This window comes from Mesocricetus auratus, unplaced genomic scaffold (genome assembly GCF_017639785.1).
Source record: "Mesocricetus auratus isolate SY011 unplaced genomic scaffold, BCM_Maur_2.0 Super-Scaffold_100013, whole genome shotgun sequence".
NCBI lineage: Eukaryota > Metazoa > Chordata > Mammalia > Rodentia > Cricetidae > Mesocricetus > Mesocricetus auratus.
Window position 1 is genome coordinate 50,403,772 of NW_024429196.1, and position 27,581 is coordinate 50,431,352.

Sequence of the window (27,581 nt, forward strand, 5' to 3'; positions counted from 1 at the left end):
TGTTTGGAAGGAAAGAAGAAAGTATTAGTATTAATAAAGAACAACTGAAACACGAGGGTCTGAAGAAGAGCTCAAGCAGGGACTACCAGAGGTCTGCAGTCCTCCTGCACATGCAGCATCCCCAAGGTTCTCTCAGGAGACATTGAGATATGTCCTTGTCATCTACTAATGCACCGGGCTGCATTCATAGCTACCTTGGGATTCCCACCACGGGCTGCAGGTTGGACAGTGAATACATATTTGCATGTTCCCTCTGTGAGACCCATGGGATGGTGGATGAAAACGTAACGCAGGGAAATGTAAGCTTCAAAAGACTGTCCTAGCCACAAATAAATAGCCAAACACTCCTGCCAAGCATTAACTTATTTTCTAGGATCCTCTTATACACGTGGAGATGAGAGATGAAGGGAGAGTGAAACTAGGTGTTATTTATAAAATTACTATTGGGATGTCAGTGCTATCTATTTGCGTCTGCACTGCCACTTCATGTCATATAGACTCTGATACACTGTCACCATCACGGCTCATATAAATATCTCTGTCTTAATGAACAAGACACTGTTCAGATATTTTCCACCCTTGAAGTACATATGGCCTGTACCTTAATGACAGCAATTTTCAAAAAGGAATCTTTTCTCATAATAGTTTCCCGATGTTCAATGTTCACTAGCTGAATTTTTGAGGCGAAGGCCCTGTAACATAAAGAAAGGCCGGAAAGTCATGTTCTAATAGCTAAACTGGTTTGGAAGTGACTCAGAATGATGGATGAAGACCTGGCAAGGAATCCCCAAGGGTGCTGCTTCACTTTCACCAAATGAGATTTTGGTGGCAAACACTCTTGTCCTGAAGGTGAATGTGAGTCTCATAATCATTTTGTTTCCAACAGTAGGTTTTATTTATAGTGTTCTACATTGGTGTATCCATCCCCAGGTTTTAAAATAAAGATTGCCTTTCTTTTTTCTGAGACACTTGCCTCTTTATAAAGAAAAGTGTGTGTGTGTGTGTGTGTGTGTGTCCATCAAAACCAGTGAGAAGTCTAAGGAGATTCCCCACTGCTGTTCCCACTCAGTGAAGGGAAGAATGAAAACAGATGAGTGACAGGGACAACTGGAAAAAGCAACTCACAATTGCAAGGATCCTCTGAAGGAGTGGCAGAGAACTCAAATACTATCCCATTCCTACGTCCATGGTCAAGGACCAAGGATTTTCTATATAGCATGACATCCTTACAGAGGCAAAGTAAAGGTGAAAACTATCGCATTGACTAAATGTCACAATTGTTCCTATATGGTCATAATACTGCAACTTCTGAAAAGTGCCACCACCACTTGATGATTCTCACAAATGACAGAAGCAAACTCTTCTGGCCTCTAAGAATGGAAGCCAATAGGGAGAAGAAATGGGTCAGTGCTGAAGAGCAGTTCCAGAGAATCCGGATTTGGTTCCCAGCATCCGTTTTGAGTAGTTAGCTACTGACTGTAACTCCTGCTCCAGGGAATTTCACATCACATTCTGCCCTCTTCTGGTCAGCACAGGTACCTACACAGAGTGGCATATGCAGACGCATACACATAAATAAAATAAAAATAAATCTTTTATTAAAAAAACTGAAGAACAGTGCTTAGCTGTGGGTGTCTGCCTCTGCTTCCATCAGCCACTGAATGAAGGCTCTAGGATAGCATTTAAGGTAATCATCAATCTCATTATTGGGGATAGGGGGAGGGGGCATTTAAGATAGCCTCTCCACTATTACTTAGTTTGCCAGTTGGTGTCATCCTTTTAGATCTCTAGAAATCTCACTAGTGCCAGATCTCTCCTATAATGGCTCCCTCTATTATGGTGTCTCTCATCCTGCTCTCCATTCTTCCCCCTCAACCTCCCTGGAACCCAGTTGCAGAGAGGAAGGAATGATGAGCAAAGGGGTCAAGACCAGTCTGGTGAAGCCCACAGAGACAGCTGACCTGAACAAGGGGGAGCTCATGGACCCCAGACTGATGGCTGAGAGGCCAGCAAGGGGACAGATCCAGACTCCCTAAATCTGGGTGTCAGTGAAGAGCCCTTGGCAATCTAGTAGATCAGTATTTATCCCAGGCATACAAATGGACTTTGGGAGCCCATTCCACATTGAGGGATGCTCTCTCAGCCTGGACACATGGGGGAGGGCCTAGGCCCTGCCCCGGATGATATGACAGACTTTGGAGATTTCCCATGGAGGGCCTCACCCTCCCTAGGGAGCAGAGTGGGAACTGGGTGGGAGGTTGTGGGTGCTGGTGGGGGGCAGCGGAGGAAGGGAGGGAGATGGAGCTAGGATTGACATGTGAAGCAAGCTTGTTTCTAATTTAAATGAAAAAAAAGTTCTGGAAAGGGAAAATGGAATTTCTAGGGGTTTATTTTATTTGAATAGTTAATTCAAATACAGGCAACTCTGCTCTAAATAGCCCTTGACAATTATCTTTTGTTAGACTTTAATGCTAAAGATTTGACTATGTTTGCAAAGCGTTGCTATCCTTTTTAATACCATGCCTCTACTTATTAAAAGTTTAAATGTGAAAAAAAAAGAACAGGAGCACTTTTCATCTGCGTTGGAGTTTATACTCTACCGTGGTGTTTTCCACACATTACCTTTTATCTCAACCCCATGAAGCAGAGAGTTCTTTCCACCTTGGAGATGGAATAATAAGACTTCTGGTGGGTGCCTGGATAGGCCTTCTCTCTAGCCACCAGCTGCCTTCTCTACTAAATCATACTGAGCCCAACTTGTTTCCAAATGTTCCATCAAGGAGAGAAATCAAATCATAGATAATGATTCCCTACAGTAAAGATAAAATTTGAAGGATATTTATGCCAAAAGACAATTTCTCACAAAGAACCACAGATGAGCACTGACCACATAGAATCTAAGTCCAGTGTCACCCTGACTTGCTGGGATTGCTCATCTGACTACTGGAAGCCAAGCTTTTGTTTTTCACTCTAAGGAGTTCTTTGATTCTCACTGACGCACAAGGATTGTGGAAGGTTGTGAAATACTACATGAGGCTGACCTTACCACTTATGGAAAAACTGCCAGTCAGACATACAATGTCTACTAATAATGAGTCAGGGACAGACTCCCCAATATCAAAAGCCTTTATATAGAATCTTTTACAAAGGAGCTTGGTGTAAACAAGGTTTCAGAGCTAGGAAATGACATAAAAGAGGACAGTCACTTCCTCATCAGAGAAGACAAGTTTGCCAAAATTTGATGTGTCTACAATTCTTTTTAAAAATGGCATAGGAAATTTGATCAGGAAATATTACCATTTAGAACCAAATGAAGAACTATTTAAAGGCTACTCCAGTCAAGTAGTTCAGAGCATATTGATACGTCTAATTAAGGTCTAGTTAATACCATCCATTTGGCATCAAAAATAGAGGGGGAAAATGTCAACAATGCAAAGTGGAAATGGAAGAGTCAGAGGACAAAAATAATCAAATGTGAAACGCATAGTATATGAGAAGAGTAAGAAAGTTGTCCTCACAATACCTAGGAAGCACTGACTCCAAATACATGGCTTGCTGTCTGTCCTGTGTTCTCTTTCATAAGATCTTCAGAGGTCTCTTAGCTCATTGTCCCAGGAATGAGTCAGGTAACACAGCTTCAGTCTTAAGTTGACTAGAAACATTAATTTATGTGAACCACAGGGACTTTCTTAATCATTAAATGCTGGTAAAGGTATTTTTCAATATAGTCTGTATCATGCCATCATCATCTATAGAAAAACAATGAGCTGTGAACCCTAAGGATATGGAGTTAGTGGACAACAATTTGAAAAACTGTTTAATCAATTGGAATTCTCATCAGGAAAAATGTTATCCCAGTCTCATAACAGATACCCCCAAGAAGTAATCCCCCCACCCCTGTGTGTGTGTGTGTGTGTGTGTGTGTGTGTGTGCTGTATATACAGGTATGTATAGATGTGTGCACATGTGTATGGAGGAGAGAGTTCAATGTCAGGTGTCTTCTTTGATTGCTTTTTACCTATTTTTTTTAGACAGGGTCTCTTACTGAACCTGGAGTTTATTGATTCCTCAGGTCTGACCCACCAATTGTTCCAGGGTCCTGCATGTGTCCACCTATTCAGCACTGGAGTTAAAGACTCACTGTGGACCCTCACTTTCAGGTAGATGTCCATGGGCACCACACCAGTAGAGCCATCTTCCAAGTGCTGCAAGAAATCATTTTAACCATTGCTGTAGTTATTTTTCTAATGGGACAGGTCAGTGTATATAATTTATTTTAATATTTGGCAAAAAATTTGTCTGTGTCCAATGATAACCAATATAAAGTACACAGGAAAAAAGATGGCCATTGAAGAAACACAAAAATACAGGTTTATTCATTGTATACCCTTTTGTTGTTGACAATTAGTGGATAGAGGCTAGGAGAACTGAGTGCCAAGACTCCAATCACACAAACATAAAAAGAACTGCAGAACAATTTGAGAATCAAAGGTGCAGTATTCTACTGGTCTGATTTTGAAAATAAATTTCATATAAAATACCAATACCACTTTCAACACTCTGAGAAAGTTGTGTGGCTGGTGGAGATTCTGTATAGTCCACTGAAGCATTATTGAAAAAACAAGATTCTGAAACAAAATGGAGAAACTTTATCTGATATGCACCACTCAAAGAAGCACATACATTGGGTTATTCACAACTGGTCAGTTGCAGAACACAACATCAACAGAAAATACTATTTAAGACAATCTAGCAGAATTCTTCCCTCTACCCTGCCTAGTATGTTAACTCAGTTAGATGTTATATTGTGGATAAAGAGCTCACATGGAAAGCAACACACAGTTATGCAAACATACAAAAAGGGAAACCTCTACACATAATATTCCACCTATTTCCCAATTATAACAACACCCATCTACCAAAGACCTCAGTTACAGACGTGTATTGATTGCTAATTTTCTTTAACTGGATAGGACAAAACAGCAAAGACACACACCCCAGCTCTCAAGGATTCTAGGTCAAAACTATAAGCCATAACCTCTGCCACATTAAATATGAATGAGCAGAGATTAGATGGTCTCTATTGTTTTGCCATGCACTGATTCCCATAAGTGGTTTGCAACTGTCTTACAGAGTACACCCCCTTTATATTCTTTATATCCTGTTTTATTTTTTCAATTTTGTTGGCAATGTGATTCACTGTACAGCAAATAAGAGTGGATCATGTCTAACTTAACAGTGATACAAAACCTTGGGAACAGATACACTACTAACACCGACACAGAACAATGACCTTGAGTTTATACAGTACTGGTTAATTTTTGTTATTCTCTGTATTTTTTGTAGCATGTGCAGGGCTTAGAATAGGTTTCCCATTGATTACTATCTTTGTTTCATCTAAGTAAATTCATATACTACAGACTGGACAGGTTGACAGAACATTTACACTACCCCATCTGAGGCTCGGGGAACATAGTAGAAGTGGAAATGGACAGGGACAAAGTCTGCAAAATGCTGCTACTTCCAGGACATGATCTAACAGCAGCTGAGGGGGCCTGCACTGACTTGTACAAGATTAGGCTTTCCAACAGTCAGTCATGGATTGGGGAGGGGCCTTATGGGGCTATGGTGGATTTGGGGGAAGGGAAAATCATTATCTTTACTTTGAGCCAACCAAGCTCCAGTGGATAATTCCAAACCCACGGTAACACTGATGGCCCTGGTTAAAATCAATGGTTCATAAAACAGAGAGACATGAATGTGTGAAATGGACCCGTAGGGATGAGGAGGAAGGGTAACAGGGCTGGAAAGGAGATAAGAGAGTTGGGGGGGGAGGTGAGAATAACCAAAACACACTATATGAATTCATCAGAGTAAAATCGATCAATAAAAAGAGTTTTGACTAAAGAAATTGCAAGAATCAACTTCATACTAAATGTGAGGAGGGTATTTTTATTTTAAATGCATCTTGATAACACTTGAAGCAACATTTTTTTAAGATCTAAAAACAATGTTCAAGAGGAGCTAACAACCATAGCCAAACCGTTACAAAAAGAGTACACATATGGTTTCCAGAAGCAAACAAGAGGAGGCCCGATGTCATGGCGCTGGTGGCAATTCCTGAGCATGGGAGGAAGACTGCAACTCTGTGCTGTTCTTTCTTCTTTTTCCCCTCAGCTACCTGCTCTTGGACAGGGATGCCAGTTTGTCACCTGAAACATAAACATAACAGTGTTGATATTACTTTGCTGTGTTACAGTAAGGAGAGAGGAGAGAGCAGTAAACAGTGTGAGTGCACCATAAAACATTACAAATACATAAATTATAAATGAGAACACTATACATATGTAAGTTATAAACAAACAGGAAGCCAGACTAGTGTGATGATTTGAAATGTCCTCATTATAACACAGATGTGCAAGAAGTATTTTTTAATTGTTTCTTTCCCATTACATAATTGACTTCATGTTGCTCAAAACTCTTCATTCTCACATGGTGCTAAAAATATAAAATGAAACTAAAAAGTTGTATGCTTGTTTCTTCCAACTCAGGTGCAACAGATAATAGCAAACCTGAAGTCAATTGTAGGTACATGTTTGTTTGGAGGCCATGATCTCTCTGCTCCTGTGCTTTGATGTTCTCCTGGCACCATCTCAAGAGGAAGTGCAAGCAGCACTGTGATGAAGAGAGAAGCATCTGTTACCATCACTGCCCATCCTGGGTGAGCAGGCACACTTGGAGTAGGTCACAGCTCACCATGCCTGTGGCAGTGGCCTGTGCCTTCACTGTATCTGTGTCTGCAATGGCCAGCTCAGCAGAGGTACAGCAAAGCTGCAGCTGCCTGTACCCTCAGCAGACTACGCTCCTCCCCTCAGGTCTTTTGAACACATAGACCTCAGTTTGAGAATGGCACCCTGTAGTCTCTGCCTCAGATTCCCCTTGCTTTTGCTACTGATGCCCTACATTCAGTATGTACAGATCTTCTTACACACTCATCTGACACTCTCTCACACCAACAAAACATCTGGGTTGATTCTGAGACATGAAACAACTCTTTTCTTATTAAAAATAGATTTTTCTGCCCATGGAGGTGGTCGCACATGCCTTTAATCCCAGCACTTGAGAGATAGAGGAAGGCAGATCTCTGTGAGTTTGAGGCTAGTCTGGTTGACAGAACTAGGACAACCAAGGCTACACAAAGAAATCATGTCTCAAAAAAAAAAACAAAACAAAAACAAAAACTGATGAACCAATCAAACAAAAAGATTCTTCTATCCTAGAATACTTCCCAGGTACAGTTTCCCCTCTCTCCACTCCTCCCAGCTTCCCCATCACCCCTATCTCCCAGATCCACCCCCCCCGCCTGTTTCCTTTCAGAAAGGAGTAGGCAAAATGACAAAACAAGATATGATAAACAAGACAAAAGCCCTCATATCAGTGCTGGACAAGGCAACCCAACAGGAGGAAAAGAGCCCCGAGTGTGGGCAAAAGAGTAAGAGATACAGCTGTTCCACAAAACTTAAAAGGAGTTCCACAAAAGCACCATGCCTACAGCCATACCATCTACTCAGAGAGTGGCTTTTCTTAGTAGTCCCCTTTTGACTTCTATGGTCTGTATCAATGTGCATTTGAGAAACATTAGAAGTATTTCTGCAAAGGTCCATAGCGGAAAGAAGGGACAGCTTCCTCTGCTTAGGTCTTCTGCCTCAACCTTCGCCCTAATCTAGATCTGGAAAGTGTTCCAAAGGTCCACATGTTAAAAGTTTTCTTCTCTAGTTTGTCTGTTTGCTTTATGTGTACGGTGTTATATCCCATGGAACTGTAGCTACAGATGGCTGTAAGCTGCCATGTGAGTGCTGGGGATTGAATCTGGGTCCATTGGAAGAGCAGCAAGTACTTTTAACTGCTAAGGCACCTCTCCAGGCTCCAAAGATCGCATTTTCAGAGGTGCTTATTTAGGTGTGTGTGTGTGTATGTGTGTGCGTGTGTGTGCTTGTAGTGCATGGTGCCACAAAGCCTTTAAGTGTGTGTGGGGGAGTGTACTTGTAGTGTGTAATGCCCACGAAGGACAGAAGACACCCTGGAGGAGGTGATTGTGAGCCACTTGATGTGGGTGCTGGGAACCTGCCAGGTCTTTTGAAAGAGCAGCAAGAGATCATTACACCTGAGCCATCTTAAAATCCTTTAAAAGGACTTCTCAGCCAAGTTCAAGAGCACATTCATTCTAGCATCTAGACTGTACTTAACCCTACTCTTTAAGCAATAGAGGCTGGGGCATTCAGCCCCAAGAGTGCAGCTGTAAACAGCAAAATTTGTAGGAAAAAAGTTTAAAAGCATTATGAAATATTTTAAATCAATCTTTGTTGCATTGGATAAACATTGCAGGAGTACAGGTTTCAAGAGCTCCTAGAATAGAGGAAATATCACCCTGGAGCACTGGCCCTCAACCTTTCTAATGCTGAGATCCTTGAGTACATACAGGTCCTCATGTTGTGATGACTGCCAACCATAAAATTATTTTCGTTGCTTTATAACTGTAATGTTGCTGCTGTTATGAACCATAATGTAGATGTTTTGGGGATAGGGGTTTGTCGAAGGGATTACAACCTATGGGTTGTGAGCCACTGCTCTGGGTAATAGCAATTATATGTGACAGATTGATTAATTTTGAACATGAAAAAAGGACAGGCTCTAGGTTGATAAATTATTTTTTCATAGTGAGGTACAACACCATGGAGGTAACAACAAAATTAAAACTCAACAATTTGCATTGTTGCCTCAGAACTCTTCTCACAAGTTCCCTGGCAAAGTCTGTGAATTACTGTCCTTTCCTAAGCTTATGTGCAGACACACACACACACACACACACACACACACACACACAGATGAAGCAAGAGAAATCCCCAGCATTACAGTCTCTCATTCAATGCTTCCTTTGTTCAACTAACATTTATTGAATACTTCCAATGTTTTGTTACAACAAATACTGTGTCAGGAATTGGATCTCAAATGGAGAAATGTCTCCATTTTAATTAAATCACAGTACAGTGGTAAGGCAGACAAATATAATTATATCTAGGCAAACCCAGTGTAAAATTCTAAATACCTTGGATGTTTAAGGTGCCCAAGTCACTTTTTCATGATTCAACTGTTACTAGGATTGTCTAGGTAGAAGTTTGATTGCATACATAGAGATATTAAGGACATAGTATCAGGACAAACCCCACGACAATAGCCAACTGAAAAAGAAAGTACACAATGTTACAGAAGTCATGAGAGCCAACCTTTTCCATATCTTTTTCAAGTGTCCCCACTGTTTCATTTGTCTACCAGGCCATGCACTACAAACTCTGAAGCAGTCAGAGTTGTTGGTCCTAGTTTGCATCCCACAGCAGTTATTAAAGAAATCATGTGCTCATTATTCCAGTATTAATGAATTAGCATTAATGATCCACTGGAATGAGATAATCAAAATGAATTGCAATTATGGCATATGTGTTCTATAGGCCTTTGAACACACACACTTTCTCTGTCATATACACAGAGTATTAAAAAATAAAATTGGCAAACTTCGTTAAAATGTTTTCCCCAAATACAAGACTCTCTAGCTAAAGAGTAACTGCAGTACTTCGAGTACCAAATGCAGTAAAGCAGAAATTAACATTAATATTTCATCTCTGTCCCTACAAATCCTGAAACTAAATACATTTCCTGAAACACGAAGTTCTTTCATTTAAAAGTCGAACTTCATAGGCTGCTGCATCACTTAAACTATTAATTCTAATTAAAAAGAAAAATACAATTATTCCCCTAATACCAACATAGTTTAGGAATATTTTAGTAAAGGAAATAAAAACCCACAGACATTTTTCCTCTTGGGGAGCATAGGCATTTATATAACCCACCATGGAATTATATATATGCTAATTACATGCTAATGTAAACATGAAAAAAATGTTATATGGAAATTGCAAGCTGAACCAAAAACATGCAAATGCAAGAAAAAAGTCTGCTTGAAAACAATGTCTGCCATCTTGCTTATTCATGTGTAAACATCCAATATGCTCAAGATTTTGACATCTCAATTCATCTTGGGGTTTGGATCAGCTATAAATATGTGACCTTTAACTGTGTGATTGATTTGTCAAAAATTCTGGAACCTTTTACATATGAGTCTATCTTGATACAAATACAGACAGTTTTATGCTTCCACATTTTAAATGATAACTTCCCCAGGAAATTAAGAAGCCCTCAACAAAGACTGTGTTATCCGACTCGTTTATTCAGCCGTTCACACTCACAACTGTTTCTCACAGTAGAGATCATATTTGTAATCTTCCTTTGTTCGCAGCAATGTTCTCCAATGTGCTTAAAGGAAGCAGTCTATAACATTCTGTGATACTTGGAAGATGGCTCAAAGTGCCTATGGTACAAACATGAGAATCTGAGTTCAGAGCCCCCACACCTACATAAAAGCCTAGTTCCAACAGTGCGTGTCTGTAATTCCAGAACTGGGGAAAAGGAGGGATGGAGAAAGGAGTATCTCTGGAGCCTTCTGGTCAGTCAGCCTAGCTGAGTTGATGAGCTGTAGGTTCAGAGAGACCTCATCTCAAAAACACATAGCAAAAACAACCAAAAGAGAGCTCTTGGTGAACTCTGTCCTTCACAAGTCCACACACAAGTACAAATGCATATACAAGAACACAAACGTGTTTATGGACCCACACTCACACCCCATCTGTGCCTAAAAGAGGGCAAAGGAGGCTCCATTCTCCCATTCATATCCTGACACTTAAGCAAACTTCTCTATGCAAAATATCAGGGAAAAGAAAGACATGTGTGTTCCATGGCACACGTTCCAAGCATTTCCTCCATGTTTTTGTGCCCTCTGGCAATGAACTAGCTTCTGCATCTGGCAAACACATGGCAAAAATGAGGCCAAGTATGGCCAGTGAACATAGCCAAGTTCTTTCATGTGACCCAATGTGACAGCCAACCCACAGTTCCAAATGACAATTCAATTTCCAAATGAAACCTTCACTTTTCTAGTATGTATTAGTATTGACATATAGGTGTAAACACATCCAACTCATCTGTTTGGAGTTAAAACCAACACATGCCAAAAAATAACATACTGCCAAAAGTGGCTCAGCCCATATACGTGCTTGACACCAAGTCTAATGACCTGGGTTTGATCTCCAGGACCCACATGGTGGAAGGAGAAAAGGAACCCCTAAAATGTATCCTCTGTCCTGGCCACATACACCATGGCACGCTCACAGAGAAACACAAAAATGCAGTATAAAAATGTAAGTGTCTATTATAGTCCTGTCAGTAAAGATGGTGGATATCTGGCATAAGGTGGATAGTATCGAAGTGGGCCTATGCAGATAATCTCATCCTCAGCGATGCTGAAGTTTAAGGAAGAACAGGATGCTTCATTGACTTTCACTAGAGAAAGACTAGAGAGATGGCTTAGAGGTTAAGAGTGCTTACTGTTCTTCCAAAGGGCTTAAGCTCCCAGTCCCAACATCAGTTAGATCACAACTACCTGTAACTTCAGCTCTGGGATATATGACATCTTCTGGACTCCATGGGTGTGTGTGTGCTCTCTCTCTCTCACACACACACACACACCACACACACACACACACACATACTAATGTGCTAGTGATAAACTTAGATAAATGCATACATTATTAAGTATATTCTTACCACATGTTGGCTGTCTGGAAGCCTCTACTACCTATGCAATGTTGATACAGGCACTGACATTCACATAGTCCTAGCTTTTTATCAGATCATGTAATGGTTCTAGAGATGTCAGGAGGAAGCCAGAAGTCTCCTTCTGGATGGAGTTTCAACTTCATTTTTCTTCTCTTTTTCAAGCCATTGTTCTGTGGAGTAAAGATGGGCTGATTGAGTTGTGTATGTTACAGGTTTCACATTAGAGTGACAGTTGTTTCTTGCAGCACTACCAAGCAGCTATATTCTGACACTTGTATATCAACACACATCAGCAAACATGAAGCAACTTTTTCTTAGCTGGCATAGCCACAAAAAATCCGCACTCTGAATGTGAGATTAATAGATGCATCTGTAAACATAGCATGTTTTATCCCACATATGGAACACACTAAAAAATGAGTAAGTTGGGTATTTCTTAAAGTACCAGAAGCAACTAATAAGACACAAGTATTGTACTTTCAGGAAACTTCCATAAAGCACAGAGGAGATACACTGACAAGCTTCCTTAGGCCATCATCTTTATTTGTTTTTCTCTAATAATGACAAACTTTTCTTATTCTACTGGGTTCATCGTGTCTTAAAAACAAACTCAAACTAATTTTATCCTTAAAACACACCCCTGGGACTCATAGGATTGTAAACTTCTTGCTGTACAAGCATGAGGATCTAGGTTCAGATTGACAGCATCCATGTTAAAAGCCAATGGTTAAAAGCATGTACCCTTGTGTAGAGGACTTATACCAAGTCAGCCTAGTCACAGTGCCTGTAATTCCAGCTCCAGGGGATCTATCATCTCTGGCCTCTATGGGCACCCCTGTGTTCATGTATATACCTCACCAGACATACACATACACATAATCAAAAGTAAAACAACCAGACGATTTAAAATAAATAAAAGAAACAAAGCCAGGCATCAGTGTCACACCCATCCGTCATCTCAGCACTAGGGAAGCACAGATATGCAGATGCCCAAGACTCAGTGTGTAGCCAGGAAGGCTGAATGAGTAAGCTCCAGATACAGTGAGAAACCCTGTCCCAAAAACAGGTGGAGTGTCATCAAGGAAGACACCTGGCATCAACCTTTGACTCAAGACACATGCTAACACACATAGACATGCATATAGTCACTTGAACAAATACACAGGAACACACACACACATTGCATGCAAATGCATACACATATACATTCTTAACTTCATGGGCATTCCCTACAGGATGCACCAGTTCTCTTTGTATTCAAACATTTGAGAGAAAGCATTTTTTTTTAGCTGATGCATCCTCTTTACATTCATTTCTGAATCCCTGCATCCAACAGTTAGAGGCTCCAATCTTACAATTCTAATGGAACTGCATACTGCTAAAGACACGGATAATTTTCTAAATCCAGTGAACATCTTTCATGGCTGACCTGGTTGAACAACTCTGTTAAATGTGATCTCGACTGCTTGATCTTTTTTCTAAACCCACACATTCCCATCGGCGTTTCCACCAATATCAGATGAGCCTGCCCTTCCGATTTGCCTCAAACCTTTCAACATCCCCACTCCCCTGTCCCTGGAGTGATGTACAAGGTTAGGAGGATTCTGGAAACAGGCTATCTGGGCTCAAAACTCAGTTTTCACATTTCCTGGCTGTGAGACTCTGGGCCACTCATTTCATGTCTCTTAGTCTCCATTCTGAAAACTGGGAATCATTCTAGTGTTGGTCACTTGTTTCCTTAGTAATGGATTTGGGGACAGAATTCTCTGCTATGTTGATTAATTAGGCACAGGCTGAGTTTTAGGCTTTGGAAATTGGACCTTGCTGTGCATCCTGCTTTATCTCCATCTATACAGCTTGGCCCAAGATTTATTCCCACCCCGTATCTATGGAAGAGGAATTTTTTGTATCTTGCCCCGAGAAAAAAAAGTTTCTTGTTCTTCTTCATGTAGTTCAGGCTTCTACCCATAGGACAAGAAGATGACAGAGAAAGGACTATGCTCCCTTTCTCTGTATGCACACAGAAAAAGACTGTTTTGACATAGATCTCGCTAGGATGCCCACACCGACCCTGAACTCACAATTTTCTTGCCTGAGCACAACACTAGTTTCCCCTTACTGTTTTGAAAAAACTGATTTTTAAGTCAGTAGACAAAACACTAGAAATTGTTATAGTATTCCTGTGTTTCTGTCACCCCATTTGGTTTTCTTTCATCTCATCCCTCCACTCTCTTGATGGTCCCCTTCTCCCTTTCTGCTTTTATGATGGGCACATTCCATCACCCTTTCTAGTCTCCTTGCTTAATATTGATCCTTTTTTTTGTTTGTTTGTTTGTTTTTTTTTTCAAAGACATGGTTTCTCTGTATAGGCTTAGGTGTCCTGGAACTCACTCCATAGATCAGGATGGCCTCAAACTCACAGAAATCCACCTGCCTCTGCCTACCAAGTGCTGGGATTAAAGGTGTGCACCACTATTGCCCAGTAAGATTGCTCCTTCTCAACATTCTCTCTCTCTCCTTCTCTCTCTCTCCCTCTCTCTCTTTCCCTCACTCCCTCTCTATCTTACCCCCCCCACACACACATGCAGAGCACATGAGTGAAAATGTTAGTATTTGTGTTTCTGAGTCTGACCTATTTCACTTCACCCAATGATCTTCCGTTACATTCATCTCTGCAAGTCTTGTTTTGTTTTTCTTTATGTATGAAAAAATCCCATTGTGTACACATACCATGTTTTCTTTACCCATTAATCTATCGATGAACACCTAGGCCCATTTGATTTCCCTGCTATTGTAAGCATTGCAGCAGCAAACACTGATGTACAGGTGTCTCTTTTGAATGCACATCCTGCATGAGCTAAGTGAAGCCAACTCACTTTTGTCTGCATTATGGGGTTTTTCTCCTGCTTTCTCTTGCCTATCCTTGCTTGGCCTTTATCAGTTTAGTAAACATCCTGGTGGAGGCCTCCTTAGTAGAGTGCATGCAATCCTGCTAGGGTAGGACAGGTCCATCATTAGTCTAGAAGCAGCAGCCTTTGCTTACATTGTCTACCTGTGATATAGGCATCTGGATCCTTCTTGGAAGCCTCTGCTCTCTCATGGGCTCTAGAAGTCATATACTCCCAAAATTTTCTACCATTTCATTTAAAAAATTTTTTAAAAACCTTTGTATATATGAGTGTTTTGTGTGATTGTATTTGTGTGCATCACATGAAATCAGTGACCTTTGGTGGTTACAAGAAAGCATTAGGTTCCCTGAAACTGGAGTTGTATGCTGCCCTATGGGTTCTGGGAATCCAATCCAGGTCTTCTGGAAGAGCAGACAGTATTATTAAACACTGGACCATCTCTCTAGATCCCCTGGAACCCATTTAATTGTTGTAAGGAAAAAATTTATATTTTTTAGCTTTCTACATCCAAAATAGAAACCAAACTCAAACCAAAACAAAACAACAAAAATAAAACAAATAAGAGGCAAAAAACTCAACAACAAAAACAACCTGACTTTTCAATCAAGTTCCAAAGGATTTCAATGGATGAAGGATGTGTCTTCAATTAGTGATGCTGAAATGATTATCTACTTATATAGGGGAACAATGAGCCATTCTGGGTATATATAAATGTATTCAAGATATCAATCTAAATATAAAAATAAGATTACAAGCCTTCTAGAGAAAAACACTGAAAAAATCTTAATGATATCAAAAAATGAATAACAAAAACATACAAAAATATTGACAATAAAAGTAAAATGGTAAAAAATGAATATTAAAATTAGAACTTTGGATTTTTGAGACAGGATTAGAAAAACGAATAAATGCAGCTATAATCTAGAAAAATGTTTGAAATATATGTTTCTAACATGTGGCTGCTATTTAGCTCCTACAACTCAACAGTGAAAGAACAAATGATTCAATTAAAAATTGAGTGGGCTTCCTCTCAAAGGAATCAAGATGAATGGTCAATAACACATGGCACAGTTTGTCATCATGAGTCAGTGCAGGACCACGGGATACTTGTTATGGCACCCATGCAAATGGCCAAAACTTAATAAAGCGCTGACACCAGAAGTTGAGAATAAAAAACAAAACAGGACTTCTACACTGCTGGTGGGTGGAAAGAATGTCACAAGCTCTAGGAAACTCGAATAGAAGTTCCTTTCAAAGTTAACCACTTACTCTTTGGGATTCACACCCTATATATTTATATTCTCATACACAGACAACACATGCCTGTAATTCTGACACTGAGGGGACAGAGCCAGGTGGACTGCTGTAAGTTCAAAAACAGACCAGTCTACAGTCAACTCTAAGCCATTGAGATACTGTTTCAAAAACTAATTTGGGTTTTAAAAAATTCTGGTGCAAATCTGTTCCTAATAGCTTTATTGATGATGAGAACACTAAAAGTCCTTGAGTCTATCCACAGGAGAATGAGCAAACAAACTTTATTAGTTGATCCAAACATAAGAAAAAGTAAAATCACTGAAACTGAGCAAAACACTAAAAGGAAGAAAAAAGAATCCTTTGTTCTAATATTCCAGAAAGAATGGGAACACTGTTGTTCGGGAAAGGGGGCCGTGTGCAAAACTAACAGGCCTGAAGGTTTGGTAAGAAAGTATTCTATCTATTGGGCCGTGGAAGAAGATTCAGTCAGAAAAGTGTTTACTACTCAAGAATGAGGACCTGAGTTTGAATCCCTAGCACCCACATGAAAACTGAGTACAGGGCTCACCCATAATCCCAGTGCTAGCAAGCAGAGATGGGAGCCTTTAAGTTTGCTGGCCACCAGTCTAGCCTAATCACCAAGTTCCAGGATCAACGAGAGACTTTGCCTCAAAAATTACAGTGGAAAGTGTAGTCAGACTCGACTTTTTGAACTGTCAGCTCACAAAAATGACACAGAGACTTCATATTAATTATGAAAGCTCAGACTATATATTAAGCTTGTTTCTAATTAGCACTTATAACTTAAATTAACCCAATTCTATTAATTTGTGTGCTGCCACATGGCACATGACTTGCTACCTCATCTCCTACATGTCATGCTTCCTCTGTGTCTTCTCATGACTCCACCCTTCTTCCCAGAATCTTCTGTGCCTGGAAATCCTGCCTAGCATTTTATTGAACCAACTAGAGTGAAACTTCTTCACAGTGTATAAAAAGATTACTTCACAACAGAAGAGCAATTAAGGAAGACAGTCAAAGTTGACCTCTTGATTGCAAGTAAACACATGTTCACCCATATACATATGCATACACACATAAATAAAGCTAAATGTGAAAATACATTCATATGCTTGCATATTAGAGGCTTTTCCTGAGCATCCTACATAAAAAGACCCTTGACAAGATTGTGCTGTAGGCTTTAGAATACCCATTCAGGCTTAATGTGTTCCTATATTTACTCCTTATCTGCATTGTCTGTTAGAACATAAGCTCTCTCAGCTGGTGAGATGGCACAGCGGGCAGAAGCCCTGTGGGCCTAAAGATCTAGTTCCATTCACAGATTCTACAAGGTGGCAAGTGATTCCAGAGAATTACCTTCGGCCCTCCAAGCATGTGAGAACGCAAACACACACACACACACACACACACACACAATTCTATTACCACAACACCAACAACCACCAAAAAATAAAATAATGAATAAATAATGTAAACTTCTTGAAGTTCCCAGTTTGCCTTTGTGGAAGCAGTAGTAACTACAATGAATGAAAGGCAGTGGTTGAGAGCCCTGTGTGTTGAGCTTTGATTTATTTCCTCAGTGACTTACATGTCTTCACCACTTCACTAATGAGGAATTCTAAAAACCCTAAGAGCTAAAACATGGATAAAGTGCTTTATAATCCATAAAGCAGGCCATAATCCCAGTGATGATTAAACCCACAACATTAACTGTTTATGGGGAATGTTCAATGCAAGATCATCCATATTTTCTATAGAAAAGCCCATCGCTTCTAATCTTTCTTTAAAGAGTGATCTCCAAAAGAAAGAACTAGACTGAACTAAGAAACCATCACAGGGCAAACCAGAGCTTCTTTCTTACTGGTAGGTCACAGGCACAATTCACACCTCAAGTTCATGGCATCCTTTCACCCCAGGGCTAATGGGGGTTAGTTTCCTGGGACCCAAGAGCTCCAGCAGTCACAGGGAGACAGCTTCAAGACTCTGCAGTTCAAGCCATCACGGTTTATACTGGACTAGATCCTGGTCACATCTAGAGTAGAAATCATGTTAGCAGAACCCATGTTAAATTACATTTACAGCTACTGGGCTGGGGCTCAGTAGCCAACTTGCACACATCACTTACAAGACCCTTCCTGTTTCTAAGATTCCTTTGAAAGAAGGAATAGACAAGTTGATTTCAAGGAAGCCACAGGTAAAATACTCCCTGGCGTACAAATAGACTTGGAGTGCCCATGCCACAATATGGGAGGCTCTCTCAGCTGGGAATCTTGGGGGAGGGCCTAGGCCCTGCCCTGGATGAAATGACAGTTATTGGAGATCCACCATGGAGGGCCTCACCCTTCTTGGGGATCGGACTGGAGATTGGGTGGGGGACTGGAGAACCTGGTGGGGAGGGAGGGGGAGGAAGGGAGGGAGCTGGGATTGACATGTGAAACAAGATTGTTTCTAACCTAAATCAAAAAAGAAGAAGAAGAAGAAGAAGAAGAAGAAGAAGAAGAAGAAGAAGAAGAAGAAGAAGAAGAAGAAGAAGAAGAAGAAGAAGAAGAAGAAGAAGAAGAAGAAGAAGAAAACAAGGGAAGGGGTGGTGCTTTGGCCACATGTCAAATTTCTAAGCCAGAAAACAAGTGAACAGTAACAAATACAGTAAGACAAATGAACACACATTATCTCATCTGTGGATACAAGCACAATTAAAATTTTATATCTTTTAACTTATGGTAGAAAACTGAAACAGATAAACAGTGATCTGGTGAAGCATGGGATAGGTGGAAATCCACTTGATGGTTTAGGAATTACTTGGAGTTTAAGTAAGCTATTTTTTTTTTTTTGGTTTTTCGAGACAGGGTTTCTCTGTGGCTTTAGAGGCTGTCTTGAAACTAGCTCTTGTAGACCAGGCTGGCCTCAAACTCACAGAGATCCGCCTGCCTCTGCCTCCCAAGTGCTGGGATTAAAGGAGTGTGCCACCATCGCCCGGCTAAGTAAGCTATTTTTGAGGATGCTTTTGTAGTCTATAGACTTCAAAGGTCTTTAAAATATATGTTAAAGGTATCCCTGCAATGAAATGCAAATAATAACTGAGTACAGTAACCCAGTGCTATTTGCATCATTTAGAGAATTCCAATTAATCACACATTTTAAAAAGCAACCTGACCCTGAGACCTTAAGAAAATCTACATGTTGAAACATGTAGTAAATACTATTGGATATCAGAACACAGTATTTCAGTTTAATTCAATGGCATGGTAAGTCTGTGGTGGCACTGGCACTGCAGTGATTTGACCTTCTTAAGAAATTCATTTAGACATCTGCACTTACACATTGCATACATGAACTCTCCTTAGTTCTTAGTCAAAACTGAGACTGAGCACCACTGAGTAACAAATACAAATCCACCAAATCCAGAGTGAGAGTGAACAAACAAAAACAACCAAATCTCAGCTTCAAATCTGACCCGATTGCCTTTTATTCACGGTCACTGGCAGCGCTTACCCTCCATTACGGGGATTCACCCAGCCTCATCTGTTTACTCCAATCTGGATCTATCTAAAATGAAGTGTCACCTGCCAAGCAGAAAATTGAAGCACACATATGAAATGAATAAATTTGAAAAGCCATGCAGTTTTGAAAGATATTCTTTCCCCTTCAAGAAATACTAATAATCTACGAACTGCCCTCTAATGCTGTGACCACATAGCAACCACATTTACTGTAGCCAGGATGTTACCAATAGTCCATTTAATTGTGCAACGTATTTATGAACTCCAGAACATAAAAATGTTCCAAAACTTAAAACAAAAATACACACCACAACACTGACTGTCCACATATCTACTTTGCTTTCCCATGTGATTTCATGTACAAAGACTCTGGAGAAAGTGAGCTGCACTTGAGGAAGAGGAAAGTACCCGTATGAGCTTGGTATTTCCCTAATTACACAGCTATGATGTTGGCAAGGAGCTGACTCTGAGGTCCTGAAGATCTAGTGTACAATGAAGTGGCAAGAACATTTCTCACCAGGTTATTATATAGACTCCCTAGGTGCCTGTGCATAATGGACAGTCATCACCATTTACTACTCCCAATGACCAATAGCTGGCCTGGCTCTGCATTAATTCAGACTGGCGAATTGGATGCCAAATGCAGTGATGAAGCCCACAAGCTGAGAGGACAAACTGACAGTCCCTGACAGCCCATGCCTGGGCCAAGCTCTGAACCACAAAACAGGGCAAAACTCCCATCTGCTGTCCATCTGCCACCCTGCCCCTATCAAGAAAGGTTATACCACAAGCTGCAGACAGATGGGCTTTGCAAAGATCTATTAGGGGGGAAAAGACAGTCTGAGATGATTAGAATAATGACCTTCAGTTCAACATAGAAATCCCAGGAGTAATGAAAATTATCCACAATTCCAAAGCCTTTTAATTGTATAAAACAGATATCGTCTCTTTTGCCACCAATAAAAATAAATGGTATTTGTCTTCCATGCACTGAGCATGTACGATCTACTCACAGAAGATGAGTTAAGAGAGAATGCATGAGCATGTGGGTATTGTCTTCACTTGAAGTTATTTTTCTCAATGACATGTCAGTGAATTTTAACAACGTTATTAAACTAATAAAACAAAAATCCTTTGTAAGTTTCTGGCAATGTGCGTTTTCATCACAATCGTATTCTATATAAACAGGAAATTGGGATAAGCCAGCTCATGCATTAAACAAAAAGCTTTATGACATAAAGGGACCTGCAATTTTTTTAGGTAAAGCAAAGCATGTGTTTTATTTTCACAGCAGAGAAATAACAACAACAAAAAGTCTTTCACAAAGCAAGCACATATCTAAGACAAAAGGCAGCTACTCAGTGTCTCCAACTTACAATCTGTATGCAGTGGCCTAAGCATGGTGCTGAGTGCTGGGAAGAGGAAGGCATTTCTCTTTAAAGTGATCAGTTCATAGGAGGGTTGGCATGTGAAACCCCAATGTGAATAGACAGAAGAAAGGATCTGGGAGCCTGGTACTGGGCCTGGAGGGCTGAAACGATCACCTCAAACTATTCCGTGAGATATGTTTTCATTTTCATATATTTAATATGTCTAAAGTTTCAAATTTTTCTTCACCGTTTATGTGAGACAATCGAGCATGGATTCTGCGTTTTGAAGAAGGATGAATAATCTCTCAAAAAGATTAGAATCTGGGGTTTGAGAGGTGTCTCAGTAGTGAAGAGTGCTTGCTGTTCATGCAGAGGTCTGGGTTGGGTTTCCAGGTACAGGCTCACAGCAGCCTGTACCTCCAGTTCCAGGGCTTCCAACCCTTGCACCTGAATATACATATATACATGGCATTCTCTCTCTCTCTCTCTCTCTCTCTCTCTCTCTCTCTCTCTCTCTCTCTCTCTCTCTATGCAAAAAGAAAACTAATATTTAAAAATACATTAGAATTACTTGTGGTAACTTATGCATGTTGAGAGCCTATGTACAAAGTTTATCTGTGTACATGAACATGTGTACAAGTGATTGTGTCAGCAGGAGGTCAGTGCCGGGTAACTTCTTCAATCATTCTTCACCATCTTTTCGGGTTAGTGTAGGGTCTTACACAGAGCCTTCCACTTATCAATTCAACTAAACTGGACTGCCAATACATTTTAGAGATCCGTTTAGCCGTCTCCCCAGCCCCAGAACACTTTTTGAAGGGCAAAATATTTTCAAACGTGTTCATGAAACAGAAATAGATTTGATGAGTTAGTGATACAATTTACAATTAATTTACCCAATATGAAAAATAAGAAATTCCTCCACCAAAAGATTGATGTCCAACAGCTGTTAGTAAAATTTCCCCATAATAACCTCAAAATGAATGCCCAGTAATAAAAGCACACACAGTGACACTGAGGCCTATTGACTCAACTGAGCACTCACTCCCCTGTGATGGGGCAAAAAGGTCTGACACATACATGAGTCCCAAAGATGCTACAGCAAGAACACACAGAGTGATTCCACATGTATGAACTTTGAGAGCAGGCTTCTTCACATGCAGATCAGAGCATAGCTGGCTCTAGAAGATGAAGGTCTGTGAAAGGAAAAGAACGAAGCATGCCTTTCAAGGACAATGGATATTGTTTTACAGCTTAAACCGGGCTTCACATCTGAAAACTATATGTGTATGAGAAAGCTAAAACTGTTCATTTTGCTGAGTGCAAATTATATGTTGGTTCCAAAAAGGTAACACACTGAGACCACTGTTACAGAATTGATCAGGTTTTTGTTTTTTCTTTAAACTCATAACTGTGTTATAAAATATGTAACAAAATGGTGTGACATTTTAAAATGATTTCAGAAAATTGCTATTTTTGTGCCCATAATTTCAAGGGTCAAACAAGAATAATCAGTGTTTGGAAAGTACCCATGAGGCAATCCTTTCACCAGAGCTGTAATGTGCTCCTTATCTAAGCCATATTTAAGCAACTTAATCTAGTTCAGGGTCAGAGGGTATCTTAAGTCTATGGGAACTCTAAATCTGAGGCTTTATCTCACAGCATACATCCTTCATTTCTTAAAGAACAATTTAACTTCATTGTTCTATCAAATGACTTGTGCTGCCCCTACTTTTCATTTCCTTGAGAATCACTGTTCATTACCTCCCCCCAAATGCAGAAAAATCAAAGTGCATGGCTAACACCAGTTCCTGATTATTCTGAAGGAAGAGAAGCACTACAACACTTTTCAAGACCCACGTCACTCAGACATAGTAATTTATCTTTTAGTTTCCCGTCTTATCGTTATATAAACCCAACTGCATAAGGAAGTAGTCAGCGACCAAATACTTACTTAATTAAAAGTGACATTGTCACTAATGCTAGCTTTTAAGTTAGGTGGGTTTTTTTTCAATTAAAACATATTTAAATCACCACAAACAATCTCTGAGGACTAGTTAAACATGGCAGCAATATCAATTTCATCAATGTAAAGCTTGATTCTGATGGCTTCTTGCTGCTGCAATGATAAATGGCACATTTGTTGAGGGTATAGGTAACTGTTTATTGTAGAAATTACTTAGAAGAGAAAACGGGCAACCAAGGTAAGTCAGCAGCTTTCGCCACAGAACCAGAAGCGGAAAAGAGAGTGTGCGTCTCTCCTGTATCGCCTTTTATTACCACCTCCGTACACCTCTAGCCACGCCCAAAGTGTTACCAAAGTGGGCCTGGCTAGCAATGTAGTTCACCGCCCTTTCATTACCACATCCGTATGCGCCTCTAGTCATGCCCAAAGTGGGCACGGCTAGTGGCAAGGTCCTAATGTCTCTTCCTACAGCTTCTGGTATTTCACATAAAATCAGGGTTGCAGACCAAGATGAGTGAGCAAGAGAGCCTGCCTGATATTAGGAAAGCCCTGGATTCAGTCCTCAGAACTTCAAAAACAAACAATATCTGGAGGAGAAGGATGACACAGCAGCATATTCCAAGGCTTTGAAAAAGCGAAGAAGTATACTTAGAATGTGAATCCTAAGTAAAACAGCACCGCAGACACTGTCTTTAACTCTGTGTGTGCGATGTGTGCATAAAACAGACATGATTTACAATAACTTTTACCCTTCTCTGTATAATCTGGCCTGTCACAATGACCTGGTTAATTCTGGAAACCAGGTTGTAGACATTGACCTGTAGGCAAAATGCTTATAGCTCAGTACTGTTACATCTCAATCGTGGTAGAGTAAGCCTCCTGCAGGTCAGGCCTCATAATGATTACAACTGAAAGCACTAAGGAAAAGGTTTCTGCGTGTTTTCACAGAGCCAGATGGTGTTATGTAGGCCACGCAAGGAGAAAGCAATCTATGGTGTTACCCAGCAGTGAACCCCAAATGCTTCAACACCAACATGCTGGCAAGAAGTATCATTGGTTCAATAGTGGCCCACAGGTTATAGGGGTAACTACTACTTATTGGACTTGAAGTCTCTTCCAGAGGAGGGACTTTATGTCTGGTACTGCAAAGCTGGCCAAAAGTCTATGTCTCTAGACCCTACAGGCAGACATACTAGAGTTGTTTCACTAGATGGATGTTGATAATCTGCCCTCTAAATATTTTTATACATATAGATTAGTGCTGTTCTCAAGCCCCTCCCTGCAGCTCTAGGAACACCAAGAGACAGGGTGTTGGAAAGAATGTCAAAGAGTAGTAAATGGAAAGAACTATAAAATGCTGTCTCCCAGACATGGCATGGCTGTTGCACTCACAAACCTCCATTTCAGTTATTTATATAAGACAGTACAAGATGAGAGAAGATCATTCAATATTCCCGCAAGCAGTACCAACTGCTTACTTAATTAAATAACTAATGTGTTACACTAATTTTTAAAGGAGATGACATAAGACTGAGGAGGATGTATTTGTGGGTTTCAGAGGAGTGGGAAAGGGGAGCTGTGGGTGTGATCAAGACATATTGCATGCAAGTACGAAATTGTCAAATAATAAATAAGGGATATTAAAATAAAAATAAATGAATAAAATGAGGAGTCTCTGTGTCTGTTGTCTGTGAATAAGACACTTGAGATGTCACAGAAACAGACAAATCACAGAAGAATCAAACCTTAAGAAAGAGGCGTGTGCAGCAATGAGTTTTCTACTTCGGATCTTCTTTCTTTCTAACTAAACATATTTTATTATTTACTTATTTTTATTTTATGTGCAATAGTGTTTTGCCTGCATGTATATCTATGTGCAGGCATTGGATCCCTGTAGCTGGAGTTACAAACAGTTGTGAGCTGCCATGAGGGTGCTGGGAATTGAACTCAGGTCCTCTGGAAGAGCAACCATTCCTCTTAACCACTGAGCCATCTCTCCAGGCCCCCCTCCCTTTCATTTTTTCATTCACATTTTTTTTTTACTTACACAAAGTGGTGAGGTACTTGGAGATGCTAATAAACTACAAAGTAGCCAGGCGGTGGTGGCGCACGCCTTTAATCCCAGCACTCAGGAGGCAGGAGGCAGAGGCAGGCGGATCTCTGTGAGTTCGAGGCCAGGCTGGACCAACAGCCTCGAAAACAATACAGAGAAACCCTGTCCCGTAAAACCAAAACAACAACAACAACAAAACTACAAAGTAAACCCAGAGGAACCACCAAGAGGAACTTTGGAAGACTCTCAGGAAATTATGGGAGGGTACCATACATCTGTGAATGAGTCCCATATATTCAGTTTGATTCCTGAGCTAGGTTTGCATCAACCAGAAATTCTGGCCTTCTCTACACACCTACTAAACCTCAAATTTCCACATGTATAAGAGAGCCCATCTGGGATAGCAAGGTCAGAGAGACAAAAATTGAGATTGAAACCTGTCACAAACAGTGAAGCCCAGCAGCCTAAAGTCAAGTGGCAGGACCATACTCCAGAACAGCACAATGGGGATCACCCTAGAAATGCCGTACAACAGAATATTCATGGGAGCAATAAAACCATCCAAAACCACTTAGTATACAAAGATATAGGAAAATAACAATTTTCAAAGGAAAAAACACAACACAATCTGATGGTTGAGCTATCAAAGACTTTTAAACAGCTCTGCTCCACTAATAAAGAAAAACATTGCTTTCACCAGATAACAAGCTATATGGAACTTCTTGGAAATCAAAAATACAATAGTCGAAATGTAAAACTCGGTGGGTAAATCAAAAGCAATGTGAAAACAGTGAAGGAAATTATATATAGACATAACCTGAGCTGTAAAAGAAAGTGGTCAATGTGGAAACTAAAGAAAGACATACATGAGCTTCACAGACATCAGAGAAGTTTCTAAAGGTCTGAAGCATGTAACCAGATTATGAAAAAAAGAAGCAAACTTGAAAGAGAAACAAATTTTTCAATAATGCTTAACACTTTCCCAAAAATAAATTTACAGGTTTAAGAAGCTCGGCAATCTACAGCTTTGAAGAATTTGCCTCAAATTTTATCAGTTGAACTGGTAAAAACCAGATATAAGTAGTGGAAACAGGTGTGTGTTGCCCATCATGTACAAAGCAGTGGGACACAATATTCAAGGGCTTGAATGGAGACAGAAGGGTTTGGAGGTTGGAAGTAAACAGTACCAAGCCAGAATTCTATCCCTAGTGAAAATACCCTTCGGGATACAGATGAAAGGCACACATTTTCAGGTTAAAAAAAAAGTGTAAGAGCTAACCCCAGAGATGCAGTCTAGAAGATCATGATGGAGGTTCCTTACACTCAAAGACCATGATATCAGAAATGAAAAAGAAGCAATAGCAATGGGAAGCTGTTAGTAAAATCACTATTAATTTTCTTCCTAATTTCTTTGTATCATATATATTTACTGTATACTGGGATTTCTAATGTTAGTACATGTGGTAGCTAAAATCCATCCCCTGAAGGTTCACAACCTCTCTCAAATAGCACCACCCACTGTGGACCAAGTGTTCAAGCAAAACATGAGTCTGTGGGGTTATTTCATATTCATACCGTAACAATCAATGACCTAACATTCTATCATAAAAAGTGAAAAGAATGAACAAATTAAACCAAATGAAGAAGGAAGAAAGTACTAAGATGCAGTAATTAATTACAGAAAAAGTTAACAGGAAAACCTTGAAGGTAGTTATCTACAAAGCGCGACCCCAAAGTAAGCTGGAATATTCAAGGAGAGATGACCCAAGTCATCAATATGGGCTGCAAGAATAGAAAACCATTAATCTCTCCAATACAACAGAGTTTTTAATAAAAAGATGTATTTTATTTATGTGTGTGTGCACACACATGAGTATTGATTTCTTTCTACATTGCAGTCTCAATCTGGTACTGAAAGCTGGAGGGTTCTGACAGAGCTACTGGTCTTCATGTTGGAATGGCAAAAAATCTGGGTTCTTGTAGGAGTAGGTGGCGAATAGTGTCTACAGTGCCAATAATGGTAGCAATGGTGACAGTAGCAGTCACAGCAGCAAAAAGATAGATGCACTCATCAGCAAAATGTGAAGGTGAGAAGGCATAAAGCAATAGCTCTCCTCTTGGATCTCCGGGTATCTGGGGAAGTTGCCTCCAACCTTAGGGAAGGCCTTTCCTGCTTAGTTAATTTCTCTAAGAAAATCTCGTACACATGTATCATAGGTGAGTCTCTTCAGTTGATTCTTCACACAGTCAAGCTAATAACCAAAATTAACTATCACACTCTCTCATGAGCCATTGGCCAGCTTCTAGATGTCTACCCACACTCCTTCCCACAACAGCAAATAAACAACAGCAAATGACATCATCTTAGATGTCAATCAAGAGAAAAATGGATAATAAAAATGTATATTTACTCAATGGAATGTTATTCAACTATAAAGAAAAGTTGAATTGTGAAATTAAAGAAAGTGATTGAACATGCAAAACACATTAAACGAAAACTCAGGCTCAGAAAGAAAAGTCCTGCAGGTTTGATCTTGTACATAACTGAAGAGAACTTTGTAACGAGGCTTGATTTCATCTCCATAGAGCTCTGTCACTTTAAGCAAAGCTCTCCCCAGAACTTGAAGAAGGGGCACTTGATCATCTTTTGTCCTCCAGGTTTGATATTTGCCTCATGATAATCTGCATGCTAAAAAGAAAGGCAAAATCAGAGGATGGCAACTGGAAATTAAGGGAGCCGTATAAAGTCATATGACCAGTGAAGGCCCACCCTCGATG

At 40.1% G+C, this 27,581-nt stretch overlaps 1 long non-coding RNA gene across 6 annotated transcripts in view; it reads right to left on the reverse strand.

Moving 5' to 3' along the window:
• Positions 1-4,353: 4,353 nt before the first annotated feature.
• LOC110340244 overlaps positions 4,354-27,581 on the reverse strand; it is a 395,612-nt gene continuing 372,384 nt past the window's right edge. For 4 of the 6 annotated variants that reach the window (XR_005880819.1, XR_005880816.1, XR_005880820.1 and 1 more), the window contains 4 exons: positions 11,716-11,897; positions 9,107-9,239; positions 6,573-6,675; positions 4,354-6,212 (listed from right to left, as the gene is read on the reverse strand). This is a non-coding gene — a long non-coding RNA (uncharacterized LOC110340244). The remainder of the gene's footprint in view (positions 6,213-6,572; positions 6,676-9,106; positions 9,240-11,715; positions 11,898-27,581) is intronic. The other 2 variants (XR_005880818.1, XR_005880822.1) reach the window with 2 other exon arrangements.